Genomic DNA, 20,090 nt, shown 5'->3' with positions numbered 1-20,090 from the left:
TTTTTTCGGTGATGTTGCCGTTCCCCGATATTATTGGTCTTCCCGGTGGGTCCTGCGCATTCTTGTGTACCTTTCGCAGTGCATAAAAGGTTGGAGTACGTGGATGTGGTGTGCGAATATATTCCCAGAGGGTTTTGGAGATCGTACCATTATTGAACGATCGGTCTATTTTCCTATAGAATTCCTCATTATAAGTTTTTATGAGGATGGGTGAGATTGGTTTGTAGCATTGCCTGTTTTCGAGTAATTTCAAGCACATAAGTTTATAGTGGGATTTGTCCATCACCACTATGTTCCCTCCTTTATCAGCCTCTTTTATGATTATCGATTCGTTTTTTTGTAGATTTAAGAGGGAGGTTCTTTGTAATTTAGTTAGATTGTCAGTTTTGTGTTGTTTTATGCCAAGTTTCTCTATGTCTTGGCTAGTTTGTCTCACAAAAAGTGATATTGCAGGGTTAAGGCTTAGTGCAGGAAATTTGCTTGATTTTTTCCGAAATACTGGCATACTGCTAGTTCCTTCCTCATTTTCCTCCTCACTGTCTTTTTCATGTATGGTTTCTTTTGGCTTGAGGAACCAACCAAATACAGTATCACAGTAACTCAAATAACCACTCGTAACAACCAAGGTATGCAGAATACCATCTCTGATCACACAACACATCCAACCTTGAAGCAGATGGGCTACAGCAGCAGAAGACCACACCGGGTGCCACTCCTGTCAGCTAAGAACAGGAAACTGAGGCTAAAATTTGCACAGGATCACCAAAATTGGACAATAGAAGATTGGAAAAATGTTACCTGGTCTGATGAGTCTGAATTTCAGCTGCGACATTCAGATGGTAGGGTCAGAATTTGGTGCATGGATCCATCCTGCCTTGTATCAGCGGTTCAGGCTGGTGTTGGTGTAATGGTGTGGGTGATATTTTCTTGGAACACTTTGAGACCCTTAGTACCAATTGAGAATCGTTTAAACACCACGGCCTACCAGAGTATTGTTGCTGACCATGTCCAACCCTTTATGACTACAGTGTCCCCATCTTCTGATGGCTCCTTCCAGCAGGATAATGCACCATGTCACAAAGCTCCAATCATCTCACCACTGGTTTCTTCACCATGACAATGAGGTCACTGTACTCCAATGGCCTCCACACTCACCAGATCTGGTCACTGTACTCCAATGGCCTCCACACTCACCAGATCCGGTCACTGTACTCCAATGGCCTCCCCACTCACCAGCTCCAGTCACTGTACTCCAATGGGCTCCACACTCATCAGATCTGGTCACTGTACTCCAATGGTCTCCACACTCACCGGATCCGGTCACTGTACTCCAATGATCTCCACACTCACCAGATCAGGTCATTGTACTAAAATGGCCTCCACACTCACCACATCTCATCCAATAGAGCACCTTTGGGATGTGATAGATCCACATCATGGATGTGCAGCTGACAAATCTGCAGCAACTGCGTGATGTTATCATGTCACTATGGAGCAAAATCTCTGAGGAACGTTTCCAACACCTTGTAGAATCTATGCCACCAAGAATGAAGGCAGTTCTGAAGGCAAAAGGGGGTCCAACCCGGTACTAGCAAGGTGTACCTAATAAAGTGGCAGATGAGTGTGTAAACCGATTAAATGTCAGTTTTAAACATAGGACATTTTTAGATGGTGAAATATTTATTTTACCAGTGAGCTGTTATAAGTTCTATGTAGACCATGCATTGCTCAGTCCTGATCTCCCATCAGTCCCATATTCCCCGTGGCTTTGATACACAATACATGGAGATAATGACCTGAAATCCTGATTTATTTCAACATTTGCTCCCTGCTCAGTGCTCCTAGAACTGTTATAAGCACCTTGAATATCAGAATCAAATGCTGGCCAATGGCCAACAAATATGGTTTAATCCAAACATAAAATATGTACAGATAGGACCTCTTCTCTCTAACAAAACCCATATAGTGATAATAAACCCTCACATACACCCAGCGAATGTGACTGGCCTCACGTGATACACAGAGATGAAACAAATCCTCCTACATAAGATGTACCTTGTTATCTGCAGCCTTCTCTCACCACAATTGTTCACAGTGTATAGTTACACAGAAATTCTGAGCTTCCAGAAGGCAGGGAGAAGGGATCTGACGTCACTCACTGCACAGCAGAGAGCTGAGTGTAATCTGAGACCTGAGTCCCATAGGAAAACATGCACAGATGAGGCTTTTAATCAACTTCTGCGTGCTAAGGGGGGGGAGGGGCTGTCCCCAGAATTCTGTGGTCTTGACATAGACTGTCAGAGATGACTCATGCAGGTAGCAAAGGGAAGTGAGAGCAGATAGGAATCATAGAAGGTGATTTGGATTGAGGCCGGTACATACTATAGAAGAATATGCTTTGTTGATTTTTTTGTTTCAGAGGTTTACAACCACTTTAATGCACTGCTGTCTGAACTGTCAGTTGTGCGCATATAAAATAGTATCGATAGAAAAAAAATAAAATAAATATATATATATATATATATATATATATATATATATATATATATATATATATATATATATATATATATATATATATATATATATATATACACATATATAATTATTATTAGTACTTTTATGATGATTATAATTATTAATAGTACTGCTGCTAATATTATAATAATAATAATAATAATAATAATAATAATAATAATAAATATTATTCATATGAATATTATTTTCACTATTGCTACTACTACTGTTATTATAATAAGTATTATTATCATTATGAATAATATAATTGATATTAATAATAATAATAATAATAATAATAATAATAATAATATTATTATTACTACAATTAATATGAGTATTATTATTATTATTATTATTATTATTATTATTATTATAATATCCATTATATTAATTGTAATAATAATAATAATAATAATAATAATAATTAATATTATTAATATGAATATTATTGTCAATATTGCATGCCACTACTACTTTTATTATAATAAGTATTATTATCATTATGAATAATATAATTGATATTATTATTATTATTATTATTATTATTATTATTATTATTATTATTATTGTTGTCATTATGATTATTATTACTACTGCTACGACGATGATGATGATGAATAATTAGGACTACTATGATTCATAATATCATTGCTGCTACTACTACTACTACTACTACTACTACTACTACTACTACTACTACTAGTACAATAATAATAATAATAATAATATCAACTTATATTATTTTTAATATACTAGTACTATTATGATTAATATGATTACTAGTACTGCTACTATTATTATGAGGATTGTTAATAGTATTATGAATATTATCATTTCAATTATTACTACTTGTATTATTATTATTATTATTATTATTATTATTATTATTATTATTATTATTATTATTATTATTACTAATACAAACAGTAATATTATTAATAACAATGATACTAACAATAATAATATCATTAACAATAATAAGAATTGCTATTATTATTATTATCATCATTATTATTATTATTATACTAGTAGTAATAATTCAAATGATAATACTCATATTGATAATAAAAATCATTATAATAATAGTAGCAATACTAGTAATCATTAATCATAATAGTAGTACTAATAACAATGTTTATTATTATTGTAGTAGTAGTAATGATATTATTAATCATAATAGTCATAATTAATCATCATCATTATGGTGGTAGTAGTAATAATAATACTCATAATAATAATAGTAGTAGCAGTCATAATAATAATAATAATAATAATAATAATAATACCATTAACAAAAACAATAACCACAATAGTATTATTATTATTATTATTATTATTATTATTATGACTGCTACTACTATTATGAATAATATGACTACTACTACTGCTTCTATTATTATAATGATTGTTACGATTATTATTATTACTACTACTACTCAAATTGATATTATTATTATGACTATTATGATTAATATTAATACTATTATTATTATTACTATTATTATTATTATTATTATTATTATTATTATTATTAATCGTTGATATAGCTGAATCACCCTTCATGCTGCTGTATAAAGTAAACAGGGATAAATCACCTCCAGTGACAACTAGATGCAGCAATAATAGAGTAGAAGTTCCCGGCGTCTACACGATTTTGTTTCTGGAAAAAGACACAAGTCGATCCTTCACATCCGTCACATCAGCGCAGCTCTCAGGAAGAATTAATTACCGCACTGTGATTGAAAGCGGAGAATTGACAGTTGCTGAAAGGACCTTTTTGTCGGAGTCCTTATGCATACAAATTGCTGCTGCAATCATCCCATCCTGATGGTAAATGGCAGGCATACACAGTGCAGCTCAGGCCTCCCTCAGGAGAGAAGCCGCACACACAGAAATCTGCTCATATGTTTAGTTGCAGCTACAAGACAGTTAAACCCCAGAAGACTAGACAAAAAAATCTGCAAACAATTAAAGTCATGGAAGTGGTAAAAGCCTAATTTAGGTAAATTTCATGATGAAATGCGTAGGAGGTTAGAGACAGAGAACGGGGGGTCACAGAGATCACATCCAGGAGGACCTGACCCCTCTACTGCCCCGCACAGCAAGCTTTCCTTTCAATGCACAATGTTGTGGAATCCAGTCATTAGCACTTGTCTAGCGGCGGAATAATAAGATGTTTATTGATGTGTATGTGATTCCCCCCCAACGCATACTGCACCCTGGACAACTGCCTCTCCATTTCTCCGCCCCTCCTGACCCTGCTCAATGCATGCAATTAGTGGAGGTATTTATACTGCATTACTACAGGACAGAAGTATATTATGGATTAAAGTCGACTGCAATTTGTTAGGACAGTTTGTCAGCACATTAAAAGTCCAAGTTTTACAGTAAATCTGCTAAATACATTAAAGGTCCTATTGTCCTGACAAATTATGCCCAATCATTGGTGTCAGTGGAAGGGATGCCGCCTCAATGGTGTCAGTGGATGAAATAGTGCCCCAAGGGCCAGATAAAGGAAAAGGGCCAAAATTGGCCCATGGGCCACACTTTGGAGACCATTGTTCTAAACTACAGGATTCTGCTATCAGGAACTTCACCCTACCTAGCTAAAATAAATCCTGTATATTAATAATAAAACAAAAACATAACACAAACACAAGCAGAAAAGATTTAGTTTCTCTGATGGGTGAAGGACCACATTAAGAACAATCTGGAGGTGTAATTAGCGGGACATCAGGAAGTTGGCAGAGTAGAACCAAGTTACGGTTATCTCTGACCTCTGAGTTACAATGTATATTAGATGATTTTTTCCAGCTTAAGAGACTTGGCAGAATTATTCTTCATTAAATCCAAAGATCTCCGCCATTAGAAACAACAGAAAAGTCTTTGAGGCGGAGGGGGTCCGGGACTATATCCACATTATGTGTCAAAGTACAAACCAATGTGCCAGTGAACAATAGCATATGATAGACCTCAGTTCAGACCCAATCCTGGATCCTTCACACCATAGGTGAACTCAATTCCTGCACCCTCACCCCTCTGATCACCCAGCCCCCCAATTCCTGCACCTTTACACATCAGATAACCCCAATCTTGCACCTTCATACCTCAGATCTTCCTATTTCCTGCACCTTCATACCTCAGATCTTCCCAATTCCTGCACCTTCATACCTCAGACCTTCACAATTCCTGCACCTTCATACCTCAGATCTGCCCAATTCCTGCACCTTCATACCTCAGATCTTCACAATTCCTGCACCTTCATACCTCAGATCTGCCCAATTGCTGCACCTTCATACCTCAGATCTCCACAATCCCCGCTTCTTCATACCTCAGATCTGCCAAATTCCTGCACCTTCATACCTCAGATCTCCCCAATTCCTGCTTCTTCATACCTCAGATCATCCCCAATTCCTGTACCTTCATACCTCAGATCTGCCAAATTCCTGCACCTTCATACCTCAGATCTCCCCAATTACTGCTTCTTCATACCTCAGATCTCCCCAATTACTGCTTCTTCATACCTCAGATCTGCCAAATTCCTGCACCTTCATACCTCAGATCTCCCCAATTCCTGCTTCTTCATACCTCAGATCTGCCAAATTCCTGCACCTTCATACCTCAGATCTGCCAAATTCCTGCACCTTCATACCTCAGATCTCCCCAATTCCTGCTTCTTCATACCTCAGATCTCCACATTCCCTGCTTCTTCATACCTCAGATCTGCCAAATTCCTGCACCTTCATACCTCAGATCTCCCCAATTCCTGCTTCTTCATACCTCAGATCTGCCAAATTCCTGCACCTTCATACCTCAGATCTGCCAAATTCCTGCACCTTCATACCTCAGATCTCCCCAATTCCTGCTTCTTCATACCTCAGATCTCCACAATCCCCGCTTCTTCATACCTCAGATCTGCCAAATTCCTGCACCTTCATACCTCAGATCTCCCCAATTCCTGCTTCTTCATACCTCAGATCTCCCCAATTACTGCTTCTTCATACCTCAGATCAACCCAATTCCTGCACCTTCATACCTCCGTTAACCATTAATATATATATATATATATATAGTCTAAAGGGTGAGGTGCACTACGGCAGTTCAAGCTTGTGCTAGCACCCAGACCTTCCCACAGATCATATATAGAAAAAATGAAGTAGGGGGTTTCTGCACAAAATGTAATTTTATTCCAGATATAAAATTCCATAATTAAATACGTATGTAATTATGTAATTTTATATCTGGAATAAAATTACTTTTTGTGCAGAAACCCCCTACTTCATTTTTTCTATATTATTATTATTATTATTATTATTATACAGGATAATTATATATATATATGTATATATATATATATATATATATATATATATATATATATATATATATATATATAATGTTTTGGGGTTCTAAGTAATTTTCTACCAAAAAATACTGATCTCAAATCTCAGAAATTGGATGGTTACTGGAGGGCATTGACAGCAATAAAAACTGACAGGGGTTCTAATCCCTCTCCATTCTATCCAAAACTAAAGAAAAAGTTTTGCCTTTAGTTATACTTTATACATTTTGTCCTCTTGCTTTCTGTGCTGTTCCTGGTGTCCCTCGTTAAACGCCCACAGTTATTGAATGGTATGTGCTCGGTAAATGTCAGATGGGCGGCAGAGACTGACTGATATGTAAATGAGTCTTTGGCATTAGAAGATAAAATATCACGTATCCAGACTTATTTTCTAACATTTATATACACAGGATATGGGCTCAACGCTTTTCATTACTGAGCGCATTTAAATGCCAGAATTTTGATCCCGCCCCACAAATCTTAATATGTTTTAGAAGCTATTGGTGGGTTATAAATGAGTTAATGACATTCGTGTTTTTTACGGTTAATCTCTTTAGTCACAGCAAATTGTGGAATATTTCCTGTATGTGATGTGGTTGGATCCCACCAAGCCATGCCGTAATAACTTCCTTTTAAAAGTAGATGACAACCCAACCTAACAAAATCTCATCAAAGCTTTAACATCTCAATGAAATGCCAAAAGCTGTTTACATTCTTTTCCAATCTGTGTCATTCATTAAAACTGAACTCCGGATAATCAAATATTGTCCAAATACAAGAGTCCCTACCCCACGAAAGAAGAAACCTGAACTGAACTCAATTAGTGACCCAATAAGTCAACGAAATACGCGAACCTGAAGCCATCTCAGACAGTAGACAGCAAGATTTATTGTAGAAAGTTTACGTATGGAAAATGCGCCATGGTTCACTTTTGGCCATGCCCAAAAACAATCAATTTTGGACCATAGTAGTACATTATACTACCACACACTACTGTCATGGTCAGGGGTCAGGCCCGAAGGCCAGTAGCTATCACAGTAGAAAAACTCCCAACGACTAGCAGGATAGATGAACAAGAAGGTCATCCTGGTGGATGATGAGGGCTTATCTGAGGTACGGAGTCTAACTACCAGGGCTTTTTTTCCGCGGCAATGTGGGGGAACGTAGTTTCGGCACCTCCAGCACAGAATGTAGAGGTACTAGGGTGTACTGGAGGGTCTATTGATACTGGGTGCTGGGGAATCTATGGTCTATCAGTGTGGGGAGTCTAGTGTTGCTGGGGAGGTTTATTGTTGCTGATGGAGGATCTACTATTGCTGGAGGGGGGAGGGGGGGTCAATTGTTGCTGGGAGGGATCGACTGTTGAGGGAATGGTCTATTGATGCTGGCTGCAGGGTGGATCTTTTGGGGGGGGGGGATCTATTGTTGATGTGGGGGGTCTATTGCTGGCTGCAGGGGATCTGTTTGTTTTTTTTGCTTTTCTTGCTATCAGTGTCAAATCCCATAGAAATTACTTTCGTACAAATTACTTGGTTCTGTATTCCTTACTGGGAGGTGGTCGGGGGTGGAACCAAGGGACGGTGCTCCAAGTTAGGTAGAAGGCGGAGACAAGCGGTGATTTAGAGGGGGGTGGGGGGAGTACCTGCACCTATTACCTGAGAAAAAAACCCTGATACTACTAACTGGTATTCACCAGAGCTCCTGATGGTGGAGATGGGATTTTGCTGCGTGTTAGTACCAAGTGGCAGTCCTCAGGTACATCCCACTAGGAGGTGAGCAAGCCAGGATCCAGTAGCATGTTGGGATCAAGTAGAAGTGTAGTGAAGGAACAAGCCAAAGGTCGGTAATGAGTGGTAGCAATGATATGGATGGCAGAAGGAGTGATAAGAGCAAGATATTGGCTGCAAAGAGCACAATAATATGGCAAATCTGGCATTTTAGGAGTCAACATTTCTAGAGGCTTTTCACCATTATTCTGGGTTCACACCTGAGCATAGCAGGAACTTGAGTTCCCGCTCATGGTTATTGTGGAGCATTTCCACTCGTCACACATAGGGCACCACTGATATGAAGGACTATCCCTCCATTAACACCAACAAAGTGGCTCTATTCCTTCCACTGATATGAGGAACTATCCATCCATGGACACCAACGAGGGGACTCTATTCCTTCCCCCGATATGAGGGACTATCCCTTTATTGACACAAACAATGGGGCTCTATTCCATTCACTGATACCAGCAATAGGGCACTATTCCTTTCACTGACATTAAAAATGGGGCTCAATTCCTTCCACTGATATAAGGGACTATTCCTCCATTAACACCAACGATGTGGCTCTATTCCTTCCACTGATATGAGGAACTATCCATCCACTGACACCAATGATGTGGCTCTAGTCATTCCACTGATATTAGGAACTTTCCATCCATTGAAACCAATGAGGGGGATCTATTCCTTCCACTGATATGAGGGACTTTCCCTCCATTGAAACCAACGATGGGGCTCTATTCCTTTCACTGACACTAAAGATGGGGCTCAATTCCTTCCACTGATATGAGGGACTATTCCTCCATTAACACCAAGGATGTGGCTCTATTCCTTCCACTGATATGAGGAACTTTCCATCTATTGACACCATGATGGGGCTCTATTCCTTCCACTGATATGAGGGACTATCCCTCCATTTAACCAATGATGTGACTCTATTCCTTCCACTGATATGAGGGACATCCCTTCATAGACACTAACGATGGGGCTCTATTCCATTCACTGATACCAACAATAGGACACTATAACCTTCTTTGACACCAACAATGGGGAACTTTTCCTTTCACTGACACCACAGATGAGGCACTATTCCTTCCACTGACACTAACAATGAGGCACTATCCTTCCCACCAGTGCCAATGGTGGGGTACCATTTCATTTTTCACTGACAACAGTCACCATTTAATTGTCTTACTCCTACTGACAATCAAGCCTGATGCAATGTTTACTCCCTCTGACCCTGGGGCATTTTCTACCCTAGCTGACCATGGCCCAGCTTCCCTAAAGTCTGAAGGACAGTAATCAGACCCTTTTTTTAGAAAGTTTGGAGACCCCTGATTTAGAAGAATGTACATGTCTACAGGGCTCTGTGTGAGATACTGTTATGGTTGAAAATAATTAGGGATAGGCAAAAGTGAGAGTTTTCATTTCCCTAAAACATTCGAAAATTTTGGCAAAATTTCATAATTTTGGTGAAAAATACTGCAGTTAATGGAAAGGAAGAAAGTAAGGGTTTTTGGTGGTTGAGTGCTATTGGCTTTAAATGGCTTATGAGGGTTTCTGAAGCTTCTTTCGACTATCCTGGACCTGTTCCTGTGCCAAAAACATGTAGTCGTTTTTTAAGTTATAGTGAATCCGGAAGGTATTCACAGCGCTTACCTTTTTCCACATTTTGTTATGTTACAGCCGGTATCAGGACAATATCCCCCCCGGACATTATCCCCCGGGACAACCGGGACAATATCCCCCAGGAAAACATCCCCCTGGACATAATCCCCCCGGGACAACATCCCCCTGGATAATATCCCCCTGGGACAACATCCCCCGGGCAATATCCCCCAGGACAATATCCCCCCAGAAAACATCCCCCTGGACATAGGGTTAGGGTTAAGGTTAGAGGGTTAGGGTTAGAGGGGGGGGATATTGTCCGGGGGGGATGTTGTCCAGGGGGGATATTGTCCGGGGGGATGTTGTCCAGGGGGGATATTGTCCGGGGGATATTGTCCAGGGGGGATATTGTCCGGGGGCATGTTGTTCAGGGGGGATATTGTCCGGGGGGATATTGCCCGGGGGGATATTGCCTGGGGGGATATTGTCCGGGGGCATGTTGTCCAGGGGGGATATTGTCCGGGGGACATTGTCCAGGGGGGATATTGTCCGGGGGACATTGTCCAGGGGGGATATTGTCCGGGGGGATATTGCCCGGGGGGATATTGCCTGGGGGGATATTGCCCGGGGGGATATTGCCTGGGGGGATATTGTCCGGGGGCATGTTGTCCAGGGGGGAAATTGTCCGGGGGGATATTGTCCTAGAATTGTTACAGCCTTATTCCAAAATGGATTAAATTTATTATTTTCCTCAAAATTCCACAAATAATACCACATAATGACAAAGTGAAAGAAGTTTGTTTCAAATCTTTGAAAATGTATTATAGATAAAAAAACGAAAACAATCCCATGTACATAAGTATTCACAGCCCTTTACCATGACACTCAAAACTGAGCTCAGGTGCATGATGTCAACACAGCAACAAATGATGTCACAGCTGATCCTGTTCTCTAAAGGCTAATAGAAAAACACCTGCTGTAACAAAACGTGCAAAAACACAAAGAACATGCAACAAAACGCACTGCTCGGGTGTGAATGCAGCCTGCGACCCCATTCACATCTCATCTTTTGGAATGCAACCTGAGGCCCCATTCACATCTCTCATTTTGGGATCATTTTGCGATCATGTCTGCTATCCCAAATCGTGTGACGATCGCTACACAATTTGCAAATGTGCTTTTGGCTGCCATTATCACTGAATGACACCCTAAACGTAATGCGATTCTGCTGCGATTGTTGGGCCTTTCAAAAACATTTGAAGCTTGTCACCTGAAAAAGAAAAGCAGCTTCTATTTGGGTGACAAACCCACATAGGGCAGCCTATTCAAGTAAATTGCATGCAAATCGCTAAACAAAAAACAAAAGAAACACGCAAGTGGGAATGCTGGTTTCCGCTATGCAGAAGTGTAAATGGGGCCTTAGTGTTTTGTGAATGTGTGTAAAATCACGCAATTTTTTGCACTGTATGAAATGTGCAAAAAAATTAAAAAAACGCCTATTGCTCTTGCATTGTCATTCATTGTTAATGGCACTTCGAACGTGGCAAAAAAAAACAAAAAAAAAACGTGTGTTTGTTTCACGAAGAAATGCAGTGGGACGCGCATTTAGAAAAACATACAAATTTGGAAACTCAAAAAAGGAATATTACGACCAGCGACGTAGACCTACGTCAGCAGAGTTTGCGTGGTTGTACCGGGGTGATGCCTCTAGCTAGAGGCATCATCCCGGGAATGCTTTTTAGAGCCGGCGGTCGGCTTTTCGGCGGTAACGACTGATGCCGCTCGATCGTTACCCAGGTGAGCAGGAGGGGACGTCCCCTCCTCCCGCTGCCTTCCGCGGCTTTGCCCGGGTCTCCCGTCCCACCGGGAGACTCGAGCACCCAGCCGGCACGTCCACCGGCTGGATGGAGTCCCGATAAAAGCCGGAAGCGGCTTCGATCGGGTCTCCGATGACGTAACCCGGAGGCGTCGTCCATGATGTCAGAAGATTCAAAAAACAACTGTATTTAAAAATGCTGTTTTCGGCGTTTTGAATACATGGAAGTGCAGTGGAGGGGTTTGGAGTCTTTTAGACCCCCGATTCCTCCAAAAAGAGTACCTGTCACTGCATATTGCTGTCACAAGGGATGTTTACATTGCTTGTGAAAGCAAACAAAGTGATCAGATTTTTTATTTTTTTAAAAACCTGTGTTAAAATGAAAATAAATAAATAAATAAAATAAAAGGGAAAAAAAAAATTTAGCCGCCCCCGTCGCCGTTAACTCGCGCACGAAAGAAAAGGTATATGGAAGTCGCTGTTCAAACCACACATGTGAGGTATCGCCGCGATTGCCAGAGCATGAGCAATAATTTAAAAAAAAGAGCTGCAGTCTAACTCTAAAGTGGTAACTGTTAAAACATTTTAAAGCGTTGCCTATGGAGATTTTTATTGACCGTAGTTTGTCGCCATTCCATGAGTGTGCGCAATTTTAAACCATAACATGTTGGGTCTCTATTTACTCGGCTTGACATCATCTTTCACAATATACAAAAAAATGGGCTAACTTTACTGTTTATTTTTTTTTTAAATGCAGTGAAATGTGTTTTTTTCGTAATTTTTCCAAAAAAATGGCGTTTGAAAGACCGCTGCACAAATACCGCGTGACAAAAAATATTGCAATGATCACAAAAGGCTATTCTCCAGAGCCTTTGCTAAAAAAAATAATATATATATATATATATATATATATATATATATATATATATATATATATATATATATATATATATATATATATATATATATATATATATATATATATATATATATATATATATATATGATTGGGGGTTTTAAGTAGTTTTCTAGCAAAAAATACTGATTTAAACTTGTAAACAAAAAGTGTCGAAAAATAGGCCTGGTGATAAAGTGGTTAATGAAAAAAAAATGACAAATTTTTCGCACAGCTTATTAAAATCCGTGGACATGGCGCAAAAACATGCCGTGATTTTGCACGCATTTACAGAACGTAAAATGCGAATGCAGCCTAAGAGGTTCAGCTTCGGGAATCAGTATTAATTTAACCATAATCTCTCATTCCTACTAAGTATTGGGAAGACTTGAGTTTGAGCAGTTGACAAAGCAGCTACCGTTAGACCCCTTGACTTCTCTTCTTAAGAGTCTTCTTCAGATACAGTAAATGCGGCAGAAAATATAAATCTTTCATAAGTAAGCATGCACAATTATACTAATAGCGTGCGGATTTTTACATAAGATCAGACATGACTGCTCTCTCTCTCTTTCTCTTGTCTTTTCTCTTGATAAGAAAAGAAGCAACCTCTGCGTAAAAGGTTTCAAACATTTTTTTTTAGAAGAAATATGTTTCAAGTAAAAGTGAAGATTATAAGTAGAAAATAATAACACACGCGGAAATCCTCAGGCAAGGCAAATGAGTGACTGGGCCACTCCAGGACCTTAATGTGCTTCTTTTTGAGCTACTCCTTTGTTGCCTTGGCTGTGTATTTTGAGTCTTGGTCATGCTGGAATATCCATCCAAGACCCATTTTCAATGCCCTGGCTGAAGGAAGGAGGTTCTCACCCGAGATTTGACAGTACATGGCCCTGTCCATCGTCTCTTTGATGCAGTGCTGGAATATCCAAAGTCAAGGGTGCTGTACCGTGGGGATACAGATGAAATACAGTGAGGGAAAAAAAAATATTTACTCCCCTGCTGATTTTGTACGTTTGCCCAATGACAAAGAAATGATCAGTCTATAATTTTAATGGTCGGTTTATTTTAACAGTGAAAGACAGAATAACAACAAAAATATCCAGAAAAACACATTTCAAAAAAGTTATAAATTGATTTGCATTTTAATGAGTGAAATAAGTATTTGATCCCCTATCAATCAGCAAGATTTCTGGCTTCCAGGTGTCTTCTATCCTGTTAATGAGCTGAGATTAGGAGGACTCTCTTAGTGCCGGTTCACACTGTTCCGACTTGTCAGGCCACTTGGTCGCCTGACAAGTAGCGGTCCATGCTGTGCAATAGGGACCGTTCTAATAGGAGCGACTCAAGTCGCTCCGACTTAGAAAAAGGTTCCTGCACCTTTTTTTTTGCAAAGTCGGAGCGACTTGCATTGACTTCCATTATGTGAAGTCGTTGCAAGCCGGTCCGAATTCGCGGTGCACGGGCGACGGCATTAGTCGCCCGAAGTCGTGTCGGATCAGTGTGAACTGACACTTAAAGAGAGTGCTCCTAATCTCAGCTCAGGGGCGTAACTACAGGGGTTGCAGGGGTTGCAATCGCTACCTGGCCCCATGCTCCAGGGGGCCCGGTAGCAAACCAGTGGGTGAACTTCCAGGATCGCAAAGGTCACACTTGCGACCGGACCCTGGCATTGCACCACTGTGGGGAGGCCCCAAGATTGCAGGAAGGGGGCCCACAAGATTGCAGGAAGGGGGCCCACTGCAGAACTTGTGAAAGAATCCTGCTGCGGGACCGTAATGAAAGGCCATGCAACGCGTGTAAAGAGCCCCAGGATTAGTGGGAAGAGCCCTGGGCTTGAAGGTAAGGGCCCCGGCCAGGGGTCTGGGGGGCCCTTCATGGTTTCTTGCATCAGGGCCCTGAAGGTTCTAGTTACGCCTCTGTCTCAGCTTGTTACCTGTATAAAAGACACCTGTCCACAGAAGCAATCAATCAATCAGATTCCAATCTCTCCACCATGGCCAAGACCAAAGAGCTGTCCAAGGATGTCAGAGAAAAGATTGTAGATCTACACAAGGCTGGAATGGGCTACAATATCATCGCCAAGCTTGGTGAAAGGGTGACAACAACAGTTGGTTCAATTTTACGCAAATGGAAGAAACACAAAATAACTGTCAGTCTCCCTCAGTCTGAGGCTCCATGGAAGATCTCACCTTGTGGAGTTTCAATGATTATGAGAACGGTGAGGAATCAGCCCCGAACTACACGGGAGAATCTTATCAATGATCCCAAGGCAGCTGGGACCATAGTCACCAAGAAAACAATTGGTGACACACTACACCGCGAAGGACTGAAATCCTGCAGCGCCCGCAAGGTCCCCCTGCTCAAGAAAGCACATGTACAGGCCCGTCTGAAGTTTGCTAATGAACATCTGAATGATTCAGAGGAGAACTGGGTGAAAGTGTTGTGGTCAGATGAGACCAAAATCAAGCTCTTTGGCATCAACTCAACTCGCCGTGTTTGGAGGAGGAGGAATGCTGCCTATGACCCCAAGAACACCATCCCCCACCGTCACACATGAATGTGGAAACATTATGCTTTGGGGGTGTTTTTTCTGCTAAGGGGACAGGACAACTTCTCCTCATCAAAGGGACGATGGATGGGTCCATGTACCGTCAAATCTTAGGTGAGAACCTCCTTCCCTCAGCCAGGGCATTGAAATAGGGTCTTGGATGGGTATTCCAGCATGACAATGACTCAAAATACACGGCCAAGGCAACAAAGTAATAGCTCAAGAAGAAGCACATTAAGGTGCTGGACTGGCCCAGTCTCCAGACCTTAATCCCATCAATATGTGTCGGAAGCTAAAGGTTTGATTTACCAAACGTCAGCCTGGAATCCTTAATGACTTGAGGAGGAACTGCAAAGAGGAGTGGGACAAAATCCCTCCTGAGATGTGTGCAAACCTGGTGGCCAACTACAAGAAACGTCTGACCTCTGTGATGGCCAACAAGGGCTTTTCCAAGTACAGGGGTCAAATACTTATTTCACTCATTAAAATGCAAATCAATTCATAACTTTTTTTAACTGCGTTTTTCTGGATATTTGTGTTGTTATTCTGTCTCTCACTGATAAAATAAACCGACCATTAAAATTATAGACTGATCATGTCAGTGGGCAAACGTACAAAATCAGCAGGAGATCAAGAGTTTTTTTTTTTTCCTCACTGCACATTATAATTCATACACTAGAATTTACACAAGCAAATACATTAAAATACATTTAATTACAAGAGGCATTATATCTTGTTATTTTGGAACACCTTATCAGCTAAACCGTGGCCCAGACTCTGAAATACCTACCATGTAGGGCTACGTCGGTCGCGAGCAGGGAGCTAGGGGGTGAGCACACGCCACCGGCGTCGCGTTCCCGCCCCCATTTGGCAGCGGGGAAGCAGATGCACGGGTCAGGCGGCTCCGATTGCTGCCTGACACCCGCGATCGTTCCCGGTTGAGAGAGAGGAACAGTCAGCTGTTGTAAACACATCTGACCGTTCTTCTCCCTGGAATGATCATAGAGCCCCTGTGATCCTTCTATATAGGAACACAGGTCTCTATTGTCATTTCAGAAGCCACACCCCCCACAGTTAGAATCACTCCCCTAGGCTCACATTTAACCCCTTGATCGCTCACAATGTTAACCCCCTTCCCTGCCAATGTCATTAGTACAGTGACAGTGCATATTTTTAGTACTGTCCCCCAAAAGTGTAAAAAATGTCAGTTGGGGGTCCGACCTGTCCGCCGCAATGTCGCAGTCCCGCTAAAACGCAGATCGCCGCCATTATTAGTAAAAACAAAAACAATAAAAATGACATAAATCTTTCCTGTAGTTAGTAGACGCGATAACTTTTGCACAAACCAATCAAAATACGCTTATTGCGATTTTTTTTTTACAAAAAATATGTAGCAGAAAACAAATTGGCCTAAAATGTTAAAATATATATATATATATATTTTTTTTTTTTCAGAATGTTATATTACCAAAAATATGTAACAGAAAACAAATTGGCCTAAAATGTTTAAAAAAATATATTTAAATTTTTTATTTTTTTGAGAATGTTCTATAGCAGAATGTGAAAAATCGTTTTTTTTTTTTCTTAATTGTCGCTCTTTTTTTAATTATAGCGCAAAAAATAAAAATTGCACAGGTGATCAAATACCACCAAAAGAAAGCTCTATTTGGGTACAGCATCGCACGACCGCACAATTGTCCGTTAAAGTAACGCAGTGCCGAATCGCAAAAAATGGCCTGGTCATTAAGGGGGAAAAAAATTCCAGTCCAGAAGTGGTTAAGACCAACTCGGTAAACTATGTGTGTGCAGTTTACTTGCAATACACCCCTTTCTGTAACTTCAGATCAGTCAAGGAAAACAGTCCGAATGATTTACTTAGAAAACGTAATTACAAAGTCCAATGCTCAAAAGCTTAATTCTTCCCTGAATCCCTAATTCTAACTACAGGCTGTGTGCTTCCCTGGTATATCTGCAAAGGTAGTATTCGTGCAGTCAGGGCCGGGACAAAGGGTGGGCAGGAGGGGGCGGTTGCCCTGGGCGCAATGCTTTATTGCAGGGTTGGGGGGGCATCTTGACCCTAAACCTAAGGGAATGGGGGGCGCAGTTTGGCATCCTTGCCCTGGGCGCTGGATGACCTTGTACCGGCACTGCATGCAGTACAAAGTCCAACAGAGACCTTTATCTAGAGCTGGTGTCTTTGGGGCATTGGTAAAATGTCCACCATAGATTTCATCCAATTACCACCATAACAGATACTCAGAGTTGACAAACGCTCTTCTAAAAGGACTTCAGTGGACTTTTCAGTAGCTTTGCAAGTCATAAACTTAATTACTGGAAAAGTTATGTCATGACTCAAAGTAGAACTGAAGGCAAAACTTTTTTTTTTATCCATTTTGAAAAGAAGAAGGGAGTGTTTTTTTTTTTTTATTTCCAGGCTCTCCGAAAAATATTGTGAAGGTCTCAGCCCATGAGCACAAGAATTCTGAAGAGCAAGAAGGAACTGGTAAGTGCCGGTTCACACTGCAGCGGTACGACTTCGGGGGCGACCTGTGAAGTCGTGTGCACCGCAACTTCGGCACGACTTGCACGGACTTCATAAAATGAATGTCTATGCAAGTCACTCCAGGTCCCCCCGAAGTAGTACAGGAACCTTTTTCTAAGTCGGAGCGACTTGTGTTGCTCCTATTAGAACGGTTCCTGTACCGAACAATGGGAGCGCGACGGACCGCGACTTGTCAGGCTGACAAGTCGCGGTCCAAGTCGGATCAATGTGAACTGGCACTAAATGGTCCACCAAAGATTTTGTCCATTTATCATCATAACAGATACTCAGAGTTGACATATGCTTTTGCTTCGGTTTCATCTTCTAAGGGGACTGTCGTGGACTTTTCCGTAACTTTGCAAGTCAAAAACGTACCTACTGGACAAATGATGTAATGACTCAAAGCAGAACTGAAGGCATTTTTTTTCTTCAATTTGGATTGAGGAAGGGAGGGTTTATTTCAGGCTCTCCTAAAATGGTGTGAAGGTCCCAGGCCATGAGTACCAGAATTCTGAGAAGCAAGAGAGACTTGGTAAATGGTCCACCATAGATTTCATCCAATTACAACCATAACAGATACTCAGAGTTGACAAAGACTCTTGTGTCTTTCTCATCTTCTAAGAGGACTAAAATTGACTTTTTAGTAACTTACCAACTGGAGAAATGATGTCATGACTCAAAAATCAGACCTGTAGGCTTTTTTGTTTTTATTTTGGATTGAGGAAGAGAGGGTTTTCTTTCAGGTTCTCCAAAAAATGTTGTGATGGTCCCAGCCCGTGAGTACCAGTATTCTTAGAATCAAGAGAAATTTGGTAAATGGTCCATCATAGATTTCATCCAATTACCACCATAACAGATACTCGGAGTTGACAAACGCTTTTGCGTCCATTTCATGTTCCATGTGGACTAAAGCAGACTTTTCAGTAATTTACTTACTGGACAAATTTGGAATATATATGGCCTTAAAATTAGACCAAATACAGCGCTTGCTCAAACTAGTGAATACCAATAGCTATATCTTTGTTTCAATGGTAAATATGATACCAGTATAAATATTTGCAAAATTAATACAACATGTGAATAAAAAATTTAATCTAATAAATAATGTGCAGATTATTAGTGACTAAATGTTATAAATATATATAAAAAATCAAGTATCTGTGAATTAATTTCTATAAAATTATCCGTGAATGATCAGAAATGTATATATAAAGTCCCAAGGAATAAAAATAAATAAAAGGTGACTTCAGTGTTCAAAACATGGTGAATGTCCTTAATGACAGAAATTAGATCTTCAATTCAAAAGTGCACGTGCTTTGGTATATTCTGCTGTGACATCAATTCCTTTGTGAGTATATAAGCTGGATCACTTACCAGATGGAGTGGGTTCTATATACCATATGGTATTAGAACCATTCACGTTTGAAAAGCCTCCAGGGCTTAATAGGTATCCACTTGTAGATGGTTCCGCTGTATTCCGGGGTGTCATTAGCGGTATTTGAAAGAAAGAGAGGCTCCAAATAGTGTAATTCAATTTAAGGTATCCTTTATTGCCCATAAATCGGGTATAGTAGTTTAAAAGGGTCGTATCACATCACTGGTGGTCTAGCGGTGCGGGCTGCTCGTCCTCCTCGTAGAGAGACAGGCTACTTCCGGCTTGCGCTACACCTCGATGTGACGCAATGACGCTGTGCGGTCCAATCTGACGCGTTTCGTCACTTCCGGTGACGTCCTCAGAGTTGAAAAACGCTCTTGCGTCTGTTTTATCTTCCATTTCATCTTCCATGTGGACTAAAGCGGACTTTTCAGTAACTTACTTACTGGACAAATGTCATGACTCAAAGCAGAACTGAAGGCAATTTTTTTTTTTTCATATTGGATCGTGGAAGGTTAGGTTTTTTTCAGGCTCTCCTAAAATGGTGTGAAGGTCCCAGGCCATGAGTACCAGAATTTTGAGAAGAAGGAGAGACTTGGTAAATGGTCCACCATAGATTTCATCCAATTACCACCATAACAGATACTCAAAGCCGACAAACGCTCTTGCGTCTGT

Source organism: Pelophylax lessonae (genome assembly GCF_965119305.1).
Source record: "Pelophylax lessonae genome assembly, chromosome: 1".
In the NCBI taxonomy this organism is placed as follows: domain Eukaryota; kingdom Metazoa; phylum Chordata; class Amphibia; order Anura; family Ranidae; genus Pelophylax; species Pelophylax lessonae.
Note: the sequence above shows the minus strand (reverse complement) of the source record.